Below are 21,696 nucleotides of genomic sequence, written 5' to 3' on the forward strand. Positions count from 1 at the left end.
CCATCTTCTCTGAGTTTAATTGTTCAGTTCTAAAATTGCACACTCTTGAGTTCAGCCTGCTTCAACTCTGCCAGGCCTTAGCTGGCAGGAAATTAAGTGACAGTATTATTATTCACCATAATTACTTGCTAATGATAATTTATATTTAGAAATATGAGAAAATATAGAAAAGAGATATTTAGGAGAGCTTTTCAATCCATCTAATGCTGTTTAAATACCGGTACTAGCTTTGCATGTTGTGAGAACACTATCTTAACTTTGCTGGCCCCCATCATGCACCACCCTGCCCCATGATAGACCTCTACTTTTCAGTTTATTGTGTTCCAGTGTGAGATAACTGAACTTGCCTCCTTGGTCTCCAGTCCTTTGGGAAACTCAAAGAAAAAAGTTGTTGAAGACTATATGATTGATATAGTTTAAGTTGTGGATAGTAAGGCTCCAGTTATTAAAAGGAAAATGAGCCAACAAAAAAACTGTTCAATTTCTTGATTATTTGGGAAAAGTAAGATAATTATCATTAAAAAAATAATAACTCTGTAGTAGGTCAGGTAATAATAAATGGCAACTTTTTAAAATAACCTTGTCCATTTTCAGAAACATAATTGTAATCTTTATAACCAAGTTAATTTCCTTAATAATGGCCTGAGGTTTTTTCATTTTCTGGTTTTATCTGTATTTTTTTAATGTTTATTTATTTATTTATTTCTGAGAGAGAGAGAGAGAGAGAGAGAGAGAATGCAAGTGGGGAAAGGGAGCAGAGAGAGAGAGAGAGAATCTTTTTTAATTTTTTTCCCTCACTATCACAAATTATGCTGTCAAGTTTCCCACATTTGGGGAAATCGCAGGGGTCACCACATCTGGAGTGCAATGGATAAGCCTTGCCCTGGGAAACCACCTTTGTGATCATGGTATCTCCCCTGCCAGGTAAGTATTTTTAAATTTTTTTTAAATGTCTTATTTATTTTCAAGAGGGAGACAGAATACAAGCCAGGGAGGAGCAGAGAGGGAGACATAGAGTCTGAAGCAGGCTCCAGGCTGAGCTGTAAGCACAGAGCCCTACTTGGGGCTCAAACTCATGAATCACGAGATCATGACCTGAGCTGAAGTCAGATGTTCAACCGACTGAGCCACCCAGGTGCCCTTGAGAGAATCATAAGCAATCTTAAGCTCAGTGCAGAGCCCAACACAGGTGTCAATCCCACGACCCTGGGCTCATGACCTGAGCTGAAATCAAGTCAGACACGTAACAGACTGAGCCACCCAGGTGCCCCTTATCTGTATTTTTCAAATCAAAGAGAGCTACCAGCTCTGCACTTAAGCCATAACCCTAAGCCTTAACAGATCCTGGAAGCCTGGATCAAGCCAAGACAGTGGGCATTAGAGGGGAGGAGTGCAGATGTGAAAGGTATTTGCGAGATGGAATCATCTGTGAGTGCATACATGTATGGAGAGAAGAGAACAGGAAGGTTGACTCTCAAATTTCTGACATGAGCAAGTGGGTAGAAGAGTGGCTTGGCACTCCAACCATCGAGTTAAGGCACCTAACCTGGGAAGAGGCTTTTGCAGGAAGATGAAGATCTTTCATTTGGGGCACGTGGCCCGCTGGATGAATATGGTCAGTAGGCAGTGGTCAGATGAGAGGCTTGGACTGGTACTGTAGATTGAGAGTGAGCTGGGTAGGCCACAGAAGCCAGTCCAGTTTCCAGATTTTGTGAGAATAATGACTGGGGGCTCTGCAAAGGCTATGTTTTATTCTACTTTATTCCAACCCTGTAAAGAATATACACCCACTCAGGTTACACAGACATGTAAAGTGGAAATGGCCCCCTAGGCCAATGTCTGGTCCCAAGAGTCCCTAGGGGTGAGGAGTCTGTAGGTCAGGAGAAGCAGAATCGTGGGGCTCAGTCTGCTGTCTTTTGTCCTATTTTAGGCAGGGCTTGGGGTAGTCCTTGGGGACCTCCTGGCCCCATCTTTTCTTCTCAGCATGTGACTGGTATAGTGCCCTATGCCTCCATCTGTCTCTTCTCTCTCCTTTGGTTGTCTCATCTGATCTGACGGCCTTGTTTGCCCTATGACTCCCACCTGTATATTCCAGCCAGGCCTCAGCCCTTGTCTCTGGACTTGTACACCCATCTGCCTTCTCCTTCCCTACCTGTATGTCTACTAGATATCTTGTTCTGCTCTCCCACTCCACTCCGTCTCCAACACCAGGCTCACTCCATCCCTAGCCCTCCACATCTCAAATGATGGCAATTCCATGACTCCAGTCACCAAGGCCCCAAAGCTTGTAGTCATCTTTGACTCTCCTTTCTTTCATATCCCGTATCTAATCCACCAGGAAATTCTATTGCATATACTTTCAAAATATCTCCAGAATCTGATTGCTTCTCCCAGTTTCAAATGTCCAGCTTGTCTCCATATAAGGAATTTCTTGCTGCACCTTAGCAACAGACTTCTGCATTTTATTTCTTGCCATACATTTGGCCTATTGGAGGTTTCAGTATATCAGGCCTCCTCTAGGGAGTTATCAGCACATAAATAGTAAACTGAGGCTTTGGGCTTGGATGAAATCCCAGGAAGGACAGAGTGAGAAAAGAAGGGGGCAGAGATGGAACCCTGGGGAACCCCAGCATCTAGGACCAGAAAGAAGACCAGTGAAGGGAACAGGGAGAAAAATGGTGGGGCAGATGGTGTTATGCAAGTCAAGGGATGGGGGCTTCAAGTAGGGAAGAGGGTTCTACTGTGCCAAATGCTGCAGAAAGCAGTTAAATAGGGCTGGAGATGAGTCCAATGGGCTTGGCAGTTAGGAGGTCACTGTGACTTTGGCCAAGCCAAGTCTTATTCCTTCAAGTCAAGGAGCAATGCTGGACCAAGAGGTGAGGATAGGAATCTATGTTGAACAGGCTACAGGAGGGAGTCACAGGATTCAGTAATTTTTCTGTCCAGAAAACATAATTTATGTTATATATATTATATAAAATATAATTTATACTGAAACTATTTGCAGGTTTTAAGCCATCATTTAATTCATTGTCTGTACAGATAATATGGGGGGGGGGGGAGAAGAAAATACACCACAATTCTCACAGTGCTTGCAGTAGAATAGTGAGTTTATGAGTGTGTCTCCCTTTTTCTTCTCTTCTTCCTTCTTCCTCAAATGTTTAGTAATATGCTCACGTTGCTTTCAAGAGAAAAAGCGTTTTAAGGATAACAAAAGCATATCTTGCAAGGTATTCACTGGCAAATTCCAAATGAGTAAGGGATGACAAATATTGTTTCCAACTTTATTTGAAACTTTTACTCAGGTCTATTTTAATGTAGACGATTTGCTTTTGAACATCAGAGAAAAAGTGTAGGTAGGATATTTAAACCATCCACATAAGAGTAAGCTCTTAACCCTAATGCATTTTAGAATCGCCTAGAAAGCTTTGCAGGAAGTATTGATGCCCTGGCCAATTATATCAGGATCTGGGGGTAAGGAGCACCTGGCTGGTTCAGTCAGAGGAATGTGCAACTCTGGAGCTCAGGGTCATGAGTTTGAGACCCATGAGGGGTGTAGAGATTACTTAAATAAAACTTAACAAAACGAAACAAAGAATCTCTGAGGGGTGAAGCCTAAGGTTAGGTATTTATTAAAGCTACACAGGAGATTCTACATGCAGCCAGGAACGAAAGCGGCTGGATTAAGCTGCATAACAGGACTGTGTCTAAAAAAATCATTCCATTCTCTTTCCTCCTCCCCCTTCCTTTATAGATCAAGTCACCCTGACACAGTTTGAATGCATCCTATACCATTCGTTCTATCAGTCTGTAATTATTTATGTACGTATTTGTGTGGCTTTTCCATTAATGTCCGTTTCCCCCACTAGTCAGTGACTGGGGTGATGACAGGGACCTGATAGTTTTATGTACTTTACCAAGCTTCCAGCACTAGCCTGGCAGAGTGTAGTTGCTCTATAAATATCTGTTGAATGAATAAAACAGTATCAAAACATTTACAGATCAGATGATGGGTATGTTTCACACTGAAAAATAAATTTTGACTCTTCTCTCCCAAGGTGGGTCAGACTGGCCTGAAGGGAGAAATGGAACCGAAGGGAGCCACAGTCTGGCATTAGGCTCAAGCTGGCTAAAGCAAAGATGAATGGAATACACATTCACGAGAGGCCTGCTAGGAAGCCAAGAAGGACCTAAAGCTTCAAATTCTAGAGACAAGAATGAGAACAAGAGAAGTCTGGGGTTTGCACGACAGACACAGGAAGCAAGTTCAGAGGAATACATGAAGAGCCCCCATCCCCAGGGCTGAGAGCCTTTTATGATGCCCAAATCCAGTTTCCTGAGAGTTAAGGGCACCTATGCCGTCCAGACACATTCCAGAAGGACCTTGTGAACCCCGAGATTCTATGACACTTAACTGTCAGATCAAAAAAATTAGATGATTGTGAGAAAGTATAACCTTTCGTTTCATGAATAAAACCCCCAAATCGGTGAACCGATACTGTGTTCGTACATTCCCTGTTTCAAGAATGTGCACAACTAAGGGGAAAGAGGGCTTGAGATGAATAATAAATATAATGCCTTATTTAAAGAATATCTTAAGTCTATAATAGCTTCCAAAAATGTTGTATGGAAAAGCAAGTGTTTTAGGTAACCCTCATTTCTAAAATGATTCAGACACATGATTGATTTATTATTTAAAATAGTGAGAGGTTTAACTTTCCAAAGGTTGATTCTAAACACATTCACGCATGGCTGCAGGTATTGCCTACCTAGATATAAAAACAGAACTCGCTAGAGATTGCCAAGGACACATGAAGAACATCCCACAGTCTGTAAGTTAAGGGACAGTTTGTCCTTATCTTCCTATAGCCATTTACCTTTTTGTTTAAGACATCTGTTTGAGTGGGGTCATTTGGGATAAAACCTTGTAAATAAAAGAAGAAATTAGCAAAGACATTTGAAATAAAGCTTTTACAATTGTTTGAAAAGGGACCAAAGTATAGAAACCCACTTTTGTGTAAATGGCCAGAAATGAGAATTCTAGGTAAATTTTGAAAGGCTAATAAGAGGTGTCATATTCTGAGAACTTCACCATGTAAACTGCATTTTCAGTACAGTGGAATTGAAGCAGAAACAGGATTTTACAACTTCCAACAGGCTGGAGAAAAATTGTTTCCAAAAAGAAAGATTTTCTTAGTGAGTGTGAATTCTATTTTTACAAAGTGGTTTGAAATCAAGGTTGTGAATCAATGAAGCAAACCACAAAGGATACCGACGGCAAGCCCTTTAATCAATAGGAACACAACTGTACAAGGAGTGGGTAGGCAATATGTTTCCAATCCTTAACATATCTTTAGTGGAATACAGTCCACACAGGTGGGAAAGTGCTCCCCTTAATACCACAGATTTCCGCTCACAAAAAGCTTTCATACTGAAGCAAGTGACAAGATAGAGTGCGTCTTTCTTCTCCTGGAGTCCCCAGCCTGTGTGGGAACGTGACTGATGTCGTGTTCTACCCAGCGTGCAGGATGTCACTTGACCCTCCGCTGCACAGACTGCCTCTGACATTTCTTTCTGAGCCTGCTTCTTTGCTGCTAGCCAATCCTTTCCCGAGACAGGAGCATCCATATTCCACCCTGCTTGTTGTCTGCTCTGCCACTTTGTCTGGCTCCGGCGTCCTTGCCGTATGACCAAGCTCCCATCTGGCTTCCTGAGTAGTTCCATCAGCATTCCTGCCATGACAGAGCCCACAGGAATCAGCAGAAGACAATCACTACCAGCAAAGCCTGGGATGCAGATGTTCACAAACCTCTAGGTAATATCCATCATCAGCCAGCCCCAAGCTGGACGCGGCTGAGGAATAAATGAGTAACGCAGATGCTGCTGTTACTGAGAATGAGCCAGGCAGAAGCAAGATAGAAGTCCCAGGTAGACTTAGTAATTATTTATCTGCGGCCTGATTGTTCTTACATAAGAGAAAAGTAGCTCTTTGGTGTGAAAGGGGACACCTGAACTTAGAGCTGGTTGGAGTCCTGGGTCTCCCCTAGATCAACTATGTGATCTTGGGAAGGTATAATTTATTCATCAGTACCTAAGTTCAGCATTGCTGGGAGAGTTAAATGAGGCACCCCGAGCTGAGCCAGGAGGTGCTTACGCCCATCTAGATCACCTCTCGGTGGCTTTGTGTGAAGCTGCTCTAATTCCATCTTCCCCAGGGCCCTCCACAACTCAGTCCTCTCCTGGCTCCAGTTCTCATTACTGAACTTAGTACCTAAAGTATTCATGAGCTAATGCAACATATACTTAGGGTTCCTATTGTGTCCTGGACTGAGTGAAATGGGTACATTTCCTGCACTCGTGCAATTTACAAGTCAAATTGAAGGAACAGACATGAATTAAAAGATGATACAGGTGAATGAGTAACAAGCCCGAGGAAGTGCTGTGAAAGAGAAGGGCTATTGGAGTGAATACCAGGGCAACCCGGGCTTCAAGGAAGGATTTCCCAAGGAAATGATGGTTAGACAGAGAGATGAAAGATGAGAAGGCATTAACTAGATGAAAGGGCACTTGGGGAGGAGGTGGCAAAGAATGTGACATGAAGAACTGAAAGAAGCCAGGGCAGCTGGCTTGGCTTGGAGACCATGCTTGGGATTTGGCCTGTATCCTGAGGGCAATGGGGAATCACTGAAGGGTTATGAGTAGGCTGACAGCAAAATCGGATCCGTATTTTGAAAAACCCACTGGGTGCTGTGTGAAGATTATATTGGACAATGAAAGAGTAGAAGTGCAGAGACTAGTGTGGAGGCTACTGCCGTGATCTGGGTAAGAACTGATGATAACCTAGCCTGAGGTGGTGACCAGCACAAGACAAGCACTGGATACTGGGGTGAACAGTACAGGCTGAGTCTCTCCCCTCATGGAGCTTATGGGGAAAACATTAAACTAGTATTCACATTGGGGACAAGTACGATAATAGGTAGAGAGTTCTCCAAGTGTACCAGGCAGAGGTTCCAGAATACTCTTCCAGTACTCCATCCCCTCCCAGTCCTGGAGCCCAGCTTTGAGACAGCTCTTCCCAAGGATAAGGTCTGTTCCTTGAATCCCAAGTTGGTGGCTCATTGGTAAATCAGCTAGTTGCTGACTCATGCCTGGATTTCTGACTCTTTTTGGATTTTACCTCTTTGAAAAAGTGGACACCTGCTAAGCATCAAATTGCTTCCCATATCTGTACCTTGGTTCTCACCTTTCCAAGCCCTGGTCCAGACTAGAACCCACAGAACATCCAAGCTTGCCAGTTAGGACCTCTACTATCAGTAGGTGTGACCAGGTCAGTCCAGTGTCTGATCCACCCCAGTGAGGGATTCTACACAAAATCTATGCTAGACCTTCTCCTGGTTAGACCCCTACTGTGTCCCACTGGTTCCCAAAATAAGGGATCAACTCTCCTCTAGCTATTCTTGATGAGACACTTTCATTAAAAACCTTTAGTTCCAGCTATGGAAACTTCTAGAAAATAGGGAAATTATACTTGCTCATCTTGATAGACTAATGACCAGTTTTATTAAATTATTTTTATCATGATGAGAATGTTATAAAAACTTTGTTAATGTACATAAAAGCAGAAGAGAGATATTACATTTGAAAAGCACTCAAACAAAGTATTTATTGATATTCTTTTCTGAAATAGGTCACTTTCTGAAAAGACCAAAACCATCATGGCTTTCATTTTAGATTTCAGTGTGGAAGAAAAGGAGATCCCGGTAAAAATCCCAAACTCAGGAAGATGTAACATGTAACAAAGGAGCGGAAGCAGAATTTTAGAATACGTGGTTAATTATGACTTTTCCACCTATAAAATTCCACGTGATACAGTGAATAAAAGAATTGTGCATGTTCAGTAATGTGGAATGATAATTTGCATCGATGGTGCATTAACCAATTCAAGCAAGCTTAATGATGACAAGCTTCGAGAGGAAAATAAGACTCTGGCTCAGTTAGAATAATGATTAATTCGCAACTGCAATTAACACTTTGGTCTCAGTAGAGAAGCTAGCTGGATGTGCGGCAGTGATGTAATCAGACTGTTTATGTCTGGGTTGAGCTGCATCAATGATGTAGGACACAGGGTAGTGAATCTCTATTTCTAAAAAAAGAGAAGACAGGTTTTTTGGAACTAAGATTGATACAAAGATTTGTCTTTATGATATAATTTAATAGGTATTTTTGTACAGAACTAGCATCCTGCCTCTCCCATCAAACATACTACCATCTTTCTTCTGATTTCTTCAGGAAACTAACAAAAGACACGCGGGGATCCATAAACCATAACTTTTACTTAGGGCTCTCCCTCTGATCTTCTGTATGATTGCAGAGTATTTCATGTAAATAGCTTCAATGTCTGGATTCAGATTTGGTTTTTAATGTGTGTTCAAAGGCCAGGAGCCCAGGAGCATGCAGGTGTTACTGAAATGACTGGCGTGTGACTAACGATGTTTCCACATTAGGCACAGATAAAGAGCGAGTCTCTGGTTTATGGTTACAGCAGCTCTTTGCAGGGCCTGCCTCTGCAGTTTGCCTCTGGGAGTCAATAGGAGGGCACTTACCAGTCTGAGTGCCTTCTCTGCCCTCTGTCACATTGCTTGTCACACACTGGATCACAATCTATCCTTAGGGCCGACCACCAAGTGGCTGACTGAGTTAAACATTCATAGCAACTAAACCAGATCACCGCCAGGCTCGGTAATCAGTTGTTCCATAACTAGTGACCACAATGGCAAAATCCACCAACTAGTCAAATTTTGGTCGATTTGTTGAAGCTGGTAGCAGCTTCTGGTTTGGTGAAGGGCAGTGTGAGATGTGGAATAAGGGGTTATTAAGGAATCAGCCCAAACTGGGTTGGCACTTTTACTGAGCCTCCTATCAACTGGATTGGACTGTTTCTTGACCTCTTTGACCTTGAATTTCCTTATCTGTAAAATGAGAGATAAGAAAGCCTACTTTGTAGACTGTTGCAACCATTCCAGATAACATATATAAAATTCTATCACAGAGGCTGGCATGTAGTAGGCACTCAGTAAAAGGTAGCTGGTTTTTGAGAACCCTTCAATCCATCCTCCCATTGGTGTCAGATGATACCTTCCTTACATACAATTTCATGTTGCCTTTTTCTGTTGGCAGTTTGCTATCTAAATATATCTTCCTGGTCCATTCACTGTCATGCAAATGATCCTTCCTATGCTTGCCTGGGTTTTTCCTGGCCTGAAAAGTTCTCTTCATTCGCCTCTGTTTATCCAAATTGTTCCCATTTTTTGTTTGTTTATTTTGTTTTTTAAACCCAGCCCAAGCCCTAATTCCTTCTTTAGGGAAAGCCTGACTCACTGGCTTCCCACTCTCTTTGGTAATTGTTCCCGTAGTTATTAGTTCACTCTAAGTCACATCAGGATTTCTTTTTTTTTCTTTAATATTTTGTCATGTTTATTTATTTATTTTGAGAGAGGAGAGAGAAGAGGGGAAGGGGCAGACAGAGAGGGAGAGAGAGAATCCCAAGCGGAGATTATCTGGGTTATCACCGCAGAGCCCAATACAGGGCTCCATCTTAAGACCCTGAGATCATGACCTAAGCTGAAGTCAAGAGTAAGAGGCTTAACCGACTGAGCCACCCAGGCACCCCTAAGTCACATCAGGATATCTTGGGTGCTAACCTTTTCACCAACAGATGGTAAGTTCCTTGGTGCAAGGATGGTATTACAAATTTTATCTTCCATGGTACTCAGTATAAAGCTAACCACGTAATAGACTCTCATATTTTGGTTTACAGATACAGCATGATCACCTTCATGTTGATTTTACTTGATGAGTAAGTACCTGTAATATTCATACTTTTGTTGGACCCTAGAACACAGCTTTGAATGAAACAGAAGTTAAACTGGTTTTAAAGTCTTAGAATTCAGCTATAGAATCACAGAAACACTGTGATTTCAAGCCATAAGTGTCCTACAAATTCAATCTGACCCCTGTAATTTTACAGTTGAGAAATGTGAAGATCATAGAGGTGAAATGACTTGTCCACCGCAGCCAGTTCATGTGGGATCCAAAAGGACAAGTTGAGTTTCTGACCTCTAGGCAGTGACACAAGAAGGGGGCAATTCCAGGAATGTCTAGTACTGAAAGGTACACACAATTAAGTGGATACTTGTGAAGGTTAATTGACTGTGTCAACTTGACAGGGCCATGGGCTGCCCAGATATCTGGTTAAATGTTATATGGGAGGATGGTTTGGAGGGTGTTTCTGAATGAATATTTTTTTTTCAATGTTTATACTGAATGAATATTTGAATTGGTAGAATGAGTAACGCAACTTGCCCTCCCCAGTGTGGGTGGGTCTCATCCAATCTATTGAAGGCCTGAACAGAACAGAAGATGGAGTAAGGGAGAATTTATTCTCTTCCTGACTGTCTTCAGTTTGGGAAGTTGATCGTCTACTGACTGTGGGCTCAGGCATGGGAGGAAACTTGTACCATTAGCCTCTTGGTTCTCAGGCCTTGGGATTCTGACTGGAATGGTACCATCCATTCTCTTGGGTCTTCAGCTTGTTGGCCAATCTTTGGACTTCTCAGCCTCCATAACCACATGAGCCAATTCCTTATACATAATAAATCATATATATATATAACTCATTGTGTGTTTTCCACAGGGCCACATAAGCCATCTGAATCTTAGTCCTTCAGTTGTAAAACAGAAAAAAGGAAATGGGACTAGACACACATGCCTTGCCCCTCACCAGGTTGGTGTCAGATTTTAAGGACATAAAGGATATAAATGTATTTCATACGTAAAAATTAGTATTAAGATGTTGTCAGCTTTTCTGGGTGACTTTTAAAATATCGCAGGAAGGCCACACATAAATGCTTTTGGCTTCCCAGGCTAGCATCTTTACGAGAGAACTTAGAAAACTGGTAGATGGATACTTTGCTGAGGAAGGATTTTGTACAATAAAGTAGTTTCTCCTAATTAAGTAGCAACTGCAGTTTGTTTCTGTTCCTAATAAAAATCAGAGCTGTGGGGCTAAAAAGTATTCTGGTACCTTGCTTGCTCCATCTATTTTCCTTCAGCAGGAGCACCTTGAAGCCACCTAAAGACTTAAATGAGGGGCGCCTGGGTGGCGCAGTCGGTTAAGCGTCCGACTTCAGCCAGGTCACGATCTCGCGGTCCGTGAGTTCGAGCCCCGCGTCGGGCTCTGGGCTGATGGCTCAGAACCTGGAGCCTGTTTCCGATTCTGTGTCTCCCTCTCTCTCTGCCCCTCCCCCGTTCATGCTCTGTCTCTCTGTCCCAAAAATAAATAAACGTTGAAAAAAAAAAAAGACTTAAATGACAGGAAGAAAGAAAGAAACAAAGAAACAAAAAGGAAGGGAAGGGAACTGGAGGGGAAGGGAGGGGAGGAGAGGAGAGGAAAGAAAGAGAAAGAAAGAAAGAGAATGGAAGAGAGAGAGAAAGAGAAAGAAAGAAAGAAAGAAAGAGAAAGAAAGAAAGAAAATTAAGTCAGGGCTTTTTGTTATAGTAGACTTTCCTTGTCATGGGAAGGAAAATACCTCCAAATTTTTGGGACATTTGCCTAACTGCATAGATAAGCTTTTAGAAAGGGCTGATAGTAAGTCTTCTGTAAGGGGTTTCCTTGTTATCTTAAAGGGACAGGATATTTTTATTTTTTTTTAATTTTTCTTTTTTAAGGGAGATAGAAGTTTATTGAATACACCACAAGGGAGCAGTGGGTTGGACAGTGGAGAAGAGGCTGTCTTACAGATATTTTTATAGCATTGGTTTTCATTCTGGTTTATGATATTCTAAGGCATCTCCAAAATCTCTAAACCAATTACTTTTTATTTACTTTTTGGTTAAAAAATAAGAAGAGCTCTCAGAGTATTTTTGACAAAAGTGTATGATTGAAGGGTCTCAAAGTCAAACAACTCATTGTTTGATTCCAAGAATGCTAAGGATTACAGCTCAATATTGACTGAACTAAGGTATACAATAGAGTGAATGCAAATCAGAAACATCAGGCTGCAGAGAGAGCACCAGACTGAAGCCAGAGTTTTAGGAAGAGGTGAGCTAAGCTATACAACATCTGTGACTGATAGAAGTAAAGAGTAGGTAAAGTTTCCCCAACTGTAGAAAATCCAGACTTGGCTGGAGAGCACAGTTATCTGTGCTCAGAAACTACCAAGTGGATTCCCAGGAATCAAGTGGCAGCAAAGAATGCCATCACGGAGAAATGGATGAGGAACATCTAGAGCAGTGGTTCTCAGTTCTAGCTGTACATTGAACCATCTGGGGAGACTTTTTAAAAATCATGATATCAGTCTATCACCCCTTAGATTCTGATTTAATTGGTCTGAGAGCCCAAGCACACCATTTTGTGTGTGTGTGTGTGTGTTGTTCTATTTTAAAGTTTCTCAGTTGATTTTACTGTGTAGCCAGCATAGAGAACCACGGGTCTAAGTTATCATAGCTACATGTGTTTAACAGCTATAACTAGGGTCATCCCTTCTCTAGACCAATCCCATACCCAAACAGTAACTCTAAGTAAGGAAGTTAATATATGGGTGCCGTTGACTCCACTCTGACCTAAGTTAAGTACCACTTTTGCACCTGGGCAAGCAGGGCCCTGGTGCTTCTTCTTTGTAGCACTTTCCTCAAAATTTTCCTGCCTCCATTCAGTGCATGGAATCCAAGACTAGACCAGGATTTGTGTGCATCCTGGTCTCCACTTCTATTTGGGGCTTCTCAGCACCATACCCCCCAACCCTTCCTACTCAACCAGAGGGGTTGGCCAGATGACCCAAAGAGCTCTGGTATCTGTACCTTTGGAGTCACCTTGGAAGCCATGAATAGCTCCAGTTCCAAGAAGACAGTAAACATATGGCCCCACTGGCCAACAGGCACTTTTCTCCCTTGCAATTATGTGAAATTGGGCCACTAGAATGGTGCTGACACACTGATACCAAGTGAATCAAATTGGCCCATATACCCAGGAGTGATCTTAACTCATTCCCTTGAAATAATCCTCATATCTTCCCATGTTTCTTTACAGTCTCTCCTTTTGCCAGCTTCCCCCAAACCAAATTTCTTCTGATACCTCATTCTCTGCAGAGTCTGGATTTCTTGCCTCTAAATCCCAGCGTCCTCATGACTTAGGCATAATATCAGCTGACGACTATCTTCAAAGCCAACTGTATATACAAAGACCTTCCAGGTATTGGTGATTTAAGTCCCACTGATTACCCGTCTTGAGCCCTAGATACCCAGGATTCTGGATTCAGCACAAACAATTGTCTAATGGTATTTCCATATTTCTCTCTCCCCTCCCAACCTTTTTACCTCTTTCTCCCATGGAAGCTGATGTCCCAAATTCAGTCTTGTCCCCTGTCCTTGTTCCCATGTTCAGACTTGCAGGCTTAACAGTGAATCTACTTACATTCTGGTCCTGGCCTCCAGTCTATACTGATTGTCCTTATTGAAGACCATAATTATGACAGATGCTGTAAAATTCTTGCTAGAGCAAGAATAAGCATCGGGATGTAGATCCTTCTAAATTTCCCAAAGCAGGTAGTAAAGAACAAATGAAATAATTGTTTTTTACTGACATAACTGATATTTGCTGAAGCTATGGCCCAAGATAGTGATGATAGCGGGTAACATTTATTAGTCATTTGCTCAAAAATAATTTCTCACACACACACACACAAACTTTAGATTTTACAGAGTGCCTATCATATTCCAAGTACAATAACCCCATGAGTTGAGCATTTTGTTGTTATTGTTATTTTTCAGATAAGGAAGCTAAGGCAAAGAGACGCTGAATAATTTGCCTATGGTCAAATTAGTACTAGAGTTGAAGCAAGAGACCAGCCTGTCTAACACAGATCCCTGTCTGTTACCACGTCAAAACACCACCTCCTGATGAGTTTTACCTGAAAAAGGCAACTTTTCTTTTCTAACACTTATACCAAATAAACTCTGAATATTTGGAAGGATGGTGTTTTCCTTTTCTACTTAAATATGCAAACCCATTGGGTCAGTGAAGATTCTCAAGGAAGAGTCTAGCAATACGTGTGGAAAAATTGAGAATTGCGTATGTAAGAAAATTTCTGATAAACATTAGTTTCTATTATTGTATAGAGATGTTTAAATATATATTAAAATTTATTTTCATTTTGAACATTAAATTCATTTGTGTGTCATATGTTTTATTGTTCTGGCAACTGATGCCTATTTAAGATGAGGCTCCCAACTACCATCCTGGCAAGGCTTCCTTCTGACAAAGAAATTCAAGAATGATGGTGAAGAATAATCCCCTCTTCCTTCTGCGCTTACACCCGCTCCCCCCATGTTACCCTCCCACTTGAACTTGCAGTTAATCAAAATGTATCTAAATTCTAAGATCAAGTAGCAATAGAAAAACTGACTTATTTTTCCAAGTCTGAAAATCTGACGTGTGTCTTTCCAACCACGGTAGCTCATCCGGTCTAAGGCAAACTCCCTCCATGATTTATTTATGTAATTTAAGGATTCCTGAGAATTCCCATTACTGAATAGTCAATTAGGAGTTTGTTACTTTTCCAATCTAAGAAATTCCATAGTGGGAACATTTAAACAGACTGGAAGAGGAGAGTTTTGCTGAAGAAGAAAACTCTGTGGTAGATTTTAGATGATGTGATTTGTTAAGTAACATGAATCAGCATAAGAATCACTTTGGGGGCACCTGGGTGGCCCAGTCGGTTGAGCGACTGACTTTGGCTCAGGTCATGATCTCGCAGTTCACGAGTTCAAGCCCCGTGTCGGACTCTGTGCTGACAGCTCAGAGCCTGGAGCCTGCTTCCGATTTTGTGTCTCCCTCTCTCTCTGCCCCTCCCCTGCTCGTGCTCTGTTCCTCTCTGTCTCTTAAAAAAATAAAATAAAACATTAAAAAAAAAAAGAATCAGTTTGGACACAGTACAGAGAACAAAAAGTGAGCTATTTTCTTCATATAAGAACACTGTAGCAACAGGACCATAACCTTCTTATGGCTGATACCTAATGGTTGAACAAAGTATCTAAACATGTAGGTTGATTATTTATAAATGAATATGTAATACAATTATATTATTATGATGATGTTTATTACTATGTTATTTTATTTTTTAATTTTTTAATGTTTTTATTTTTTTATTTATTTTTGAGAGAGAGAGAGAGAGAGAGAGAGAGAATGAGCAGGGGAGGGGCAGAGAGAAAGGGAGACAGAAAATCCAGAGTGAGCTCTGCACTGACAGCACGAGCCCAACTCACGAACCATGAGCTCATGACCAGAGCTGAGGTTAGATGCTCAATCCAGTGAGCCACCCAGGCACCCCTGTTATTTCATTATTTTTGATGTAAATGTAAATTTATTATATAAATGTTTCAAGAAATACAGTGGACTTTTTTTTTTAGGTAATTTTTTATGGATCTATCATTTGAGAAGGATGATTTTATACACTTCCAGGCTCAGGCCAACATTGATAGGCTGACAACAATTGAAATACTACTTTGGCGTGGTTGCTAAGCAAGACTCCTCGCTCTAAAGGCAAATGCACTCTGTGTCTCTTACTGCCCTCTTTTGGCCGGAGCAAGACGTGCTGACTTGAGTGGAATTGTTTATTCAGTAACCTAAAGATCTGATTGTAGTAATAGATGTACAAGGCACTCCGTACAGGTTACCCTCCAGAACACTTTGTTCTTAAAATTTGACACTAACATTAATTGCCACCTACCATAGAGTGTGGTGGTATGTGAAAATATTTCTAGAGGGGCGCCTGGGTGGCGCAGTCGGTTAAGCGTCCGACTTCAGCCAGGTCACGATCTCGCGGTCCGTGAGTTCGAGCCCCGCGTCGGGCTCTGGGCTGATGGCTCGGAGCCTGAAGCCTGTTTCCGATTCTGTGTCTCCTTCTCTCGCTGCCCCTCCCCCGTTCATGCTCTGTCTCTCTCTGTCCCAAAAATAAAAATAAACGTTGAAAAAAAAATTAAAAAAAAAAAAGAAAATATTTCTAGAGATGAACCCAGAGCAAAACACCTGTAGATGCATCATTTCATTTGACAACCCCCTAATCTTGCAAATAGATAGTAGAAGCTAAATTCTACACAAATTTGAGTTCAAAGTTTGTGCTTGTCCCACATCACCATGCTGCTTGTCTTTCCTATAATCAAAGCAGGTGTGAGGTCCCTCCACCACATTATTTCTTCTGCCTAGAACACTTTCACTTTCCTAAGTTAAAGAAACGACTCTGATAACTACTCATCTTTCATAGTGGGATGCCACTAAATATTTTTTAACATTGGTAAAACCAGACATAGGGGATTATTTAGAGGTAACAATCAGGAAAATAGAGGAATGAATAGTTAAAAATGGTTATCTAACCAAGTGGGGCTAGAAATGGGGCAAGAAGGGAGACAGGAGTCATTTAATTTTTGTATGTGTGTGTATCAGTTTTATAATCATCTTCCTAAACGTTTAAATCTTTCATAAATAGTGTAGTTCAGAGACACCTGAAGAATCATTCCTGTGCCTGGGGAATGGTAAGGTGTTGTGGTATATATACTAGTGAGGGTAAGCTAGCTGCTGTAATAAGTTGATCCCCAAATGCATGATGGCCCCAACACCATGGGAGGTTATTCTCTCTCTCAGAGCAAGGCAGTTCCAGGTAAGTGAGGCGGCCCAGAAGAATGGGAGGAGGGGAAGAAAGAGATGCTGTGTTACACACAGTTATTCAGGGACCCAGCTGGCAGAGGTTCTGCTATCTTCAACACCTGGTTTCGAAGGTCACCTGAGAATCAAGAGCAAGCCAACAGAAGGGAAAAGAACATGGACAAATATGCACGGGAGGATGTTTATGGGCCAGCCTGGTGGTGGTGCACCTTACTTCTGCTCACATTCCATTGGTTGGAACTCAGGTCAGGTGGCTACACCTAACTGCAAGGGAGGCTGGGAAATATGGGTCAGCAGAATACCCAGGAAGAAGAGAGTGTGGATTTTTGGTTAACAGATAGCAGTTCCGTCACAGGCGATAACCATATTTACCTCTAAGGTTCCTGCTTCTGGGGACCCACAGTCGTGTCTAATGATACTAGGATAAAACCTTTCTCCCCAAGGAGAGACTGTAGAAGATGGTTTGGGTACATCTCCTTGGCCCAGCTCTGATTTCAGCTGAAGTTGAGCAGTTCTCGCGCTCACTGCCAGTATCCCACACTGCGTGCCGTTGGAACCCCCAGCTATTCTGCCTCTGAGGTTTTTCTGAAGCCACAAGAGTTGCTTTATCCCTTGCACAAAACAGCCCTAAAGTACAGGGGAATCAACACCCTGGGGACAAACCTCTACCAATGGTGGGTAGGGCAGGTGGATTCCAAGGAACATACTGCACGGGTTTTCAGAAAGTTTCCAGTGGAGTCAAGGCCCAGTCACTTGGTGGTAACTTAGGTGACTAATGAGCCACTTACTTTTTCCTTCTGCCCTGTGACACTCTCTGCTTGCTCCTCATCCCTGCCTCAGTCATCTTCCAATTGAACTACCTGAACTCAAGGCTCCAAGTCCAAGGCTCTGCTTTGGGGAACAACGACCCAAACTAAGACAGAAGAGTTAAATGCTTCCCCTGCCTTCTCAAAAGAGGGTACTCTAGGAATTTAGGAACCTACCCTGAGAAAAGACCGGGGAAGGATTTCTTCTCTATTTCAGAATCCTAGGCTCGAATCTGTAGAAGGTATTACTGGCGCAGCTTGGAGGTGTACATAACAGATACCCGGCTTAACTCCCGAACACTTGCTAATATTCTCTCCCAGTGGGAATTGTACACTTGACAGAATAAGGCCCTTTTGGAGACTGTAAGAGCCACAGTCTATGTGATTTGTTTGCAAGAAACAGAAACCGCTTCAAGGTGGCTTAAGGAAAGAGTTTCATTATGAGAATTCAAGGAACTTCCAAGGAATTCAATGCGGGAAGTATAATCAGGCCACATAGCAACTGGAAACCATTGAGCAGCTATTTCTCTGGCTTTCTGGGGCAGTGTATTCTCTCACCTCAGCTGTATGTCCACTTCAGTCTCTGAAGTCTGGCTTCTGGGCAAGGCTTTTAGTTTCTGCTCCTCCATAGTATATTTCATGTGGCTTTGCATCAGGAAATGCGCCAACCATAGCTCAAACAACCGTATAACCATAATCTAGTGCCTACCTCTGCAACTGGGGCTTGGCATATGTGAGGGTTGGAGAAATGGAAGTCAAACTAGAAAAAGAGGTTGGCTGTGGCAGAGAAACTGAGGTGGAGACAGTGTTGAGGTGGAAACTTTGGGCCAGAGGGACCTGAGCAGAAGGGATCAATTTTCTTCATTAAAGGCCAAAGCAAGTTAGAAAGGGAGCTAGAGAAGGTTTGAGTATAAATGTCTAAGGTAGAAGGCAAAATTAAGGCTAAAGCTGGATAGGGGTGCCTTGCTGTCTCAGTAGGTAGAGCACGGGACTTTTTGATCTTGGCGTTGTGAGTTCAAGCCCCATGTTGGGTGTAGAGATTGCTTAAAAAAAAATAAAAATTTTTTAAAAAGGCTAGAGCTGGGGGTGCCTGGGTGGCTCAGTTGGTTGAGTGTCCGACTTCGGCCCAGGTCATGATCTTATGTCCGTGAGTTCAAGCCCCGCGTCGGACTCTGTGCTGACAGCTCAGAGCCTGGAGCCTGTTTCAGACTCTCTGTCTCCCTCTCTCTCTGACCCTCCCCCGTTCATGCTCTGTCTCTCTCTGTCTCAGAAATAAATAAACATTAAAAAAAATTTAAAAAAAAAGGCTAGAGCTGGATAATGAAAGGAACTGAGGTGGGTTGTGGCACAAATGTTAGAGAGCAGTGGTGCCAGGCCAAGAAACATATGTGTCTATAGCTACAAGTGATAGAATGCCCAAGTGTGGCTTAAACAATAAGAATATTTAATTATGTCACATTAGAAACCTGGAGATGGGTCATTCCAGAATTGGACAATAAAGGAGTTTGAAGGGACACCTGGGTTGCTCTGTCAGTTAAGTGTCCAACTCTTGATTTCAGCTTAGGTTGTGATCTCACAGTTTGTGAGATCGAGCCCCCTAACGTCTGCTTGGGATTCTCTCTCTCACTCTCTCTGCCCCTCTTCCTCTTGCTCTCTGTCTCTCTCTCAAAATAAATAAATAAACTTTTTTTTTTTTTTTTTTTTTTTTTTTTTTTTTTTTAAGGAGCTTGAAGGTGTCAGGGCTCTGGGCTGGCTTCTCTGTCATCCTCTGGGTATTACTCTAAGACTGCTGCAATACCAAATATCACGTCCTCCTGTGTGCAAGGCAGAGAGGTTTTCGCTGAAAGTCTCCCTTTTATCAAGGAGTAATACCTTTCCCTCATGTCTACAGCATATATCTCTTCAGGTACTGTTGCCTAGAATGCGGTCACATACCTAACTCTAATCAATTACGTGTAAAGGAAAATTTCACAACAGCAGGAACTTTACCTATTTTATTCATTGTCGCATTCTCAGAACTGAGGATATGTTTGGTACATAGCAAGGACTCCATAAATATCTGCTGAATGAATGAAAGAGACATAGGACTACCATGATTGGCTTGGATCAATCTGCAATTCATCCCTTGGGGCCGGGACCATAGCACATCTTCCCTGAACGTACTGATGCCCCATAACTATTCCCCATTTGGCTTTGACCCCTGTTTCACACCATGCACAAAAATTACTCTAAGATGGATCATCCAACTAAATAAAAAGGTAAAGCAATAAGACTTCTAGAAGAAAACACAGAAAAATCTGTAAATGACTACGATGACATTTTGATGTGTCAATTTGACTAAGCTGAAGTCCCCAGTCATACAATCAGACACTAATCTAGATGTTGGCATTTTATAGATGTGATTAAAGTTCAAAATCAGTTGACTTAAGTAAGGCATATCCTAGATATCCTAGATAATATGGGTGAGCCTGATTCCATCAGTGGAAGGCCTTAAAGAGCACAGCTCAGACTTCTCTAATGAAGAAGAAATTCTGCCTGTGGACAGCCGCTTCAGCCTACCTATGGAATTTGAACTTGCCCAGCAAGTCCCCATAGCACATAAGACAGTTCCTTACAATAAATTGCTTCATCTATATCTCCCTAGTGGTTCTGCTGCTCTGGTTGAAACGCGACTGAAACAATGACATAGGGACAAGCACAGGTTTCTTAACCAGGACTTAAAAAGCACTATTACAAAAAAAAAAATGTGATAAATTATACTTCATTAAAAGATACCATTAAGGGGCACCTGGGTGGCTCAGTGGTTTGAGTGTCTGACTTTGGCTTGATCATGATCGGATCATGATCTCACAGTTCAGGAGCTCAACCCCTGCATCAGGCTCACTGCTATCAGTACAAAGCCCACTTCAGATCCTCTGTCCTCCTTTTTTTCTGTGCCTCCACCACTGATGCTTTCTCAAAAATAATAAATAAACACTAAAAAAAGAGGTGCCATTTAAAGAATAAAAAGACAAATCACACACTGGGAGAAGATATTCACAATATGTATTTCTGACAGAAGACTTATGTTCAGAATATGTAAATAACTCCTACAAATCAATAAGAAAAAAATGAACAACGCAACTAAAAGTCACCATACAACCTGAACAGGTATTTCACAAAGTAAGATAACCAAACGTCCAATATGCATATGAAAAAGAGCTCAGTAATATTACTCATTAGGGAAGTGCAAATTTGAAACCACTGTGAAATACTACCAGACACCAACCAGAATGATTAAATTAAGAGGACTTACAGCGCCAAATGATGATGGCAAGGACGTGGAAGAACTGAGATCCTTATACATGGCTGGTGAGAGTGTAAAATGCTATAACTACTTCGTAAGCCAATTTGATAGTTTCTGCTAGAGCTAAACACTGCCAACCCTAAGACAGCAATTCCAGTTCTAGGAATTTCCTCAAGAGAAATGAGTACCTGTGCCCACAAAGAATGTGCATAAGAATGTCCATCACAGCTTTGTTTGTATTAGCCAAAGTGGAAACACCTCAATGCCAGTCAACAGAAGAATAGATAAGTAAGTTGTGGTATGTGCTTGAAATAAAATACTACATAGCAATTAAAAAAAGAGAGCAGACTTCTGTACATGCAACAACATGATGAATCTTGTAAATATTAAACTGACTGAAAGAAGCCAAATTTGAGAGAATACATACTATATGCTTCCGCTAATACAAAGTTTAAGAACAGTCAACACTAGTCAATAATAATAGAAATGAGAATAGTGATTACCTCCCCGTGGTTCGGGGGTGCAAACTGGGAAGAAGGAAGAAGGAAAGTGATGGGAATTTTCTACATCTTGATCTGTGTAGGGGTGACATAAGTGTATGCGTGTACAATAATTCATCGAGTTGTGAACGTAAGATTGGTGCTTTCGGTGTATACGTGTTACCCTCTATAAAAGTTACAAGAAAAAAACCCACTGGGGGTTCTATTCCCAAGGAACTGTTGGGTAAGCAATGAACGTATCCACTTGGGGCAGTCTGAGAACACGGGTTCCTGGTCTTCCTACACTATCTCATGGGCATTCCCCACTGAGCCTCCAAAAAGGCAGGGTTTCAGGAGCCCTCTCTCAGGACATCCACCTGGGAGGCTGGCTCGTGGAGTTGGACCTCT

At 41.9% G+C, this 21,696-nt stretch overlaps 1 non-coding gene and 1 pseudogene across 1 annotated transcript; one reads left to right on the forward strand and one right to left on the reverse strand.

Annotated features, from left to right (window-relative positions):
• LOC124501960 (mitochondrial import inner membrane translocase subunit TIM14-like) overlaps positions 1 to 21,696 on the forward strand; it is a 139,487-nt pseudogene that overhangs the window by 107,982 nt on the left and 9,809 nt on the right.
• Positions 763 to 932, reverse strand: LOC124502822 (U1 spliceosomal RNA). Its single transcript, XR_006960070.1, has one exon. It is a non-coding gene; the product is annotated as a U1 spliceosomal RNA (small nuclear RNA).

The sequence above is a fragment of the Lynx rufus genome, unplaced genomic scaffold (genome assembly GCF_022079265.1).
Source record: "Lynx rufus isolate CCGP_SWC_20201006 ecotype Redwood Valley unplaced genomic scaffold, mLynRuf1.p SCAF_7, whole genome shotgun sequence".
Classification (NCBI taxonomy): domain Eukaryota; kingdom Metazoa; phylum Chordata; class Mammalia; order Carnivora; family Felidae; genus Lynx; species Lynx rufus.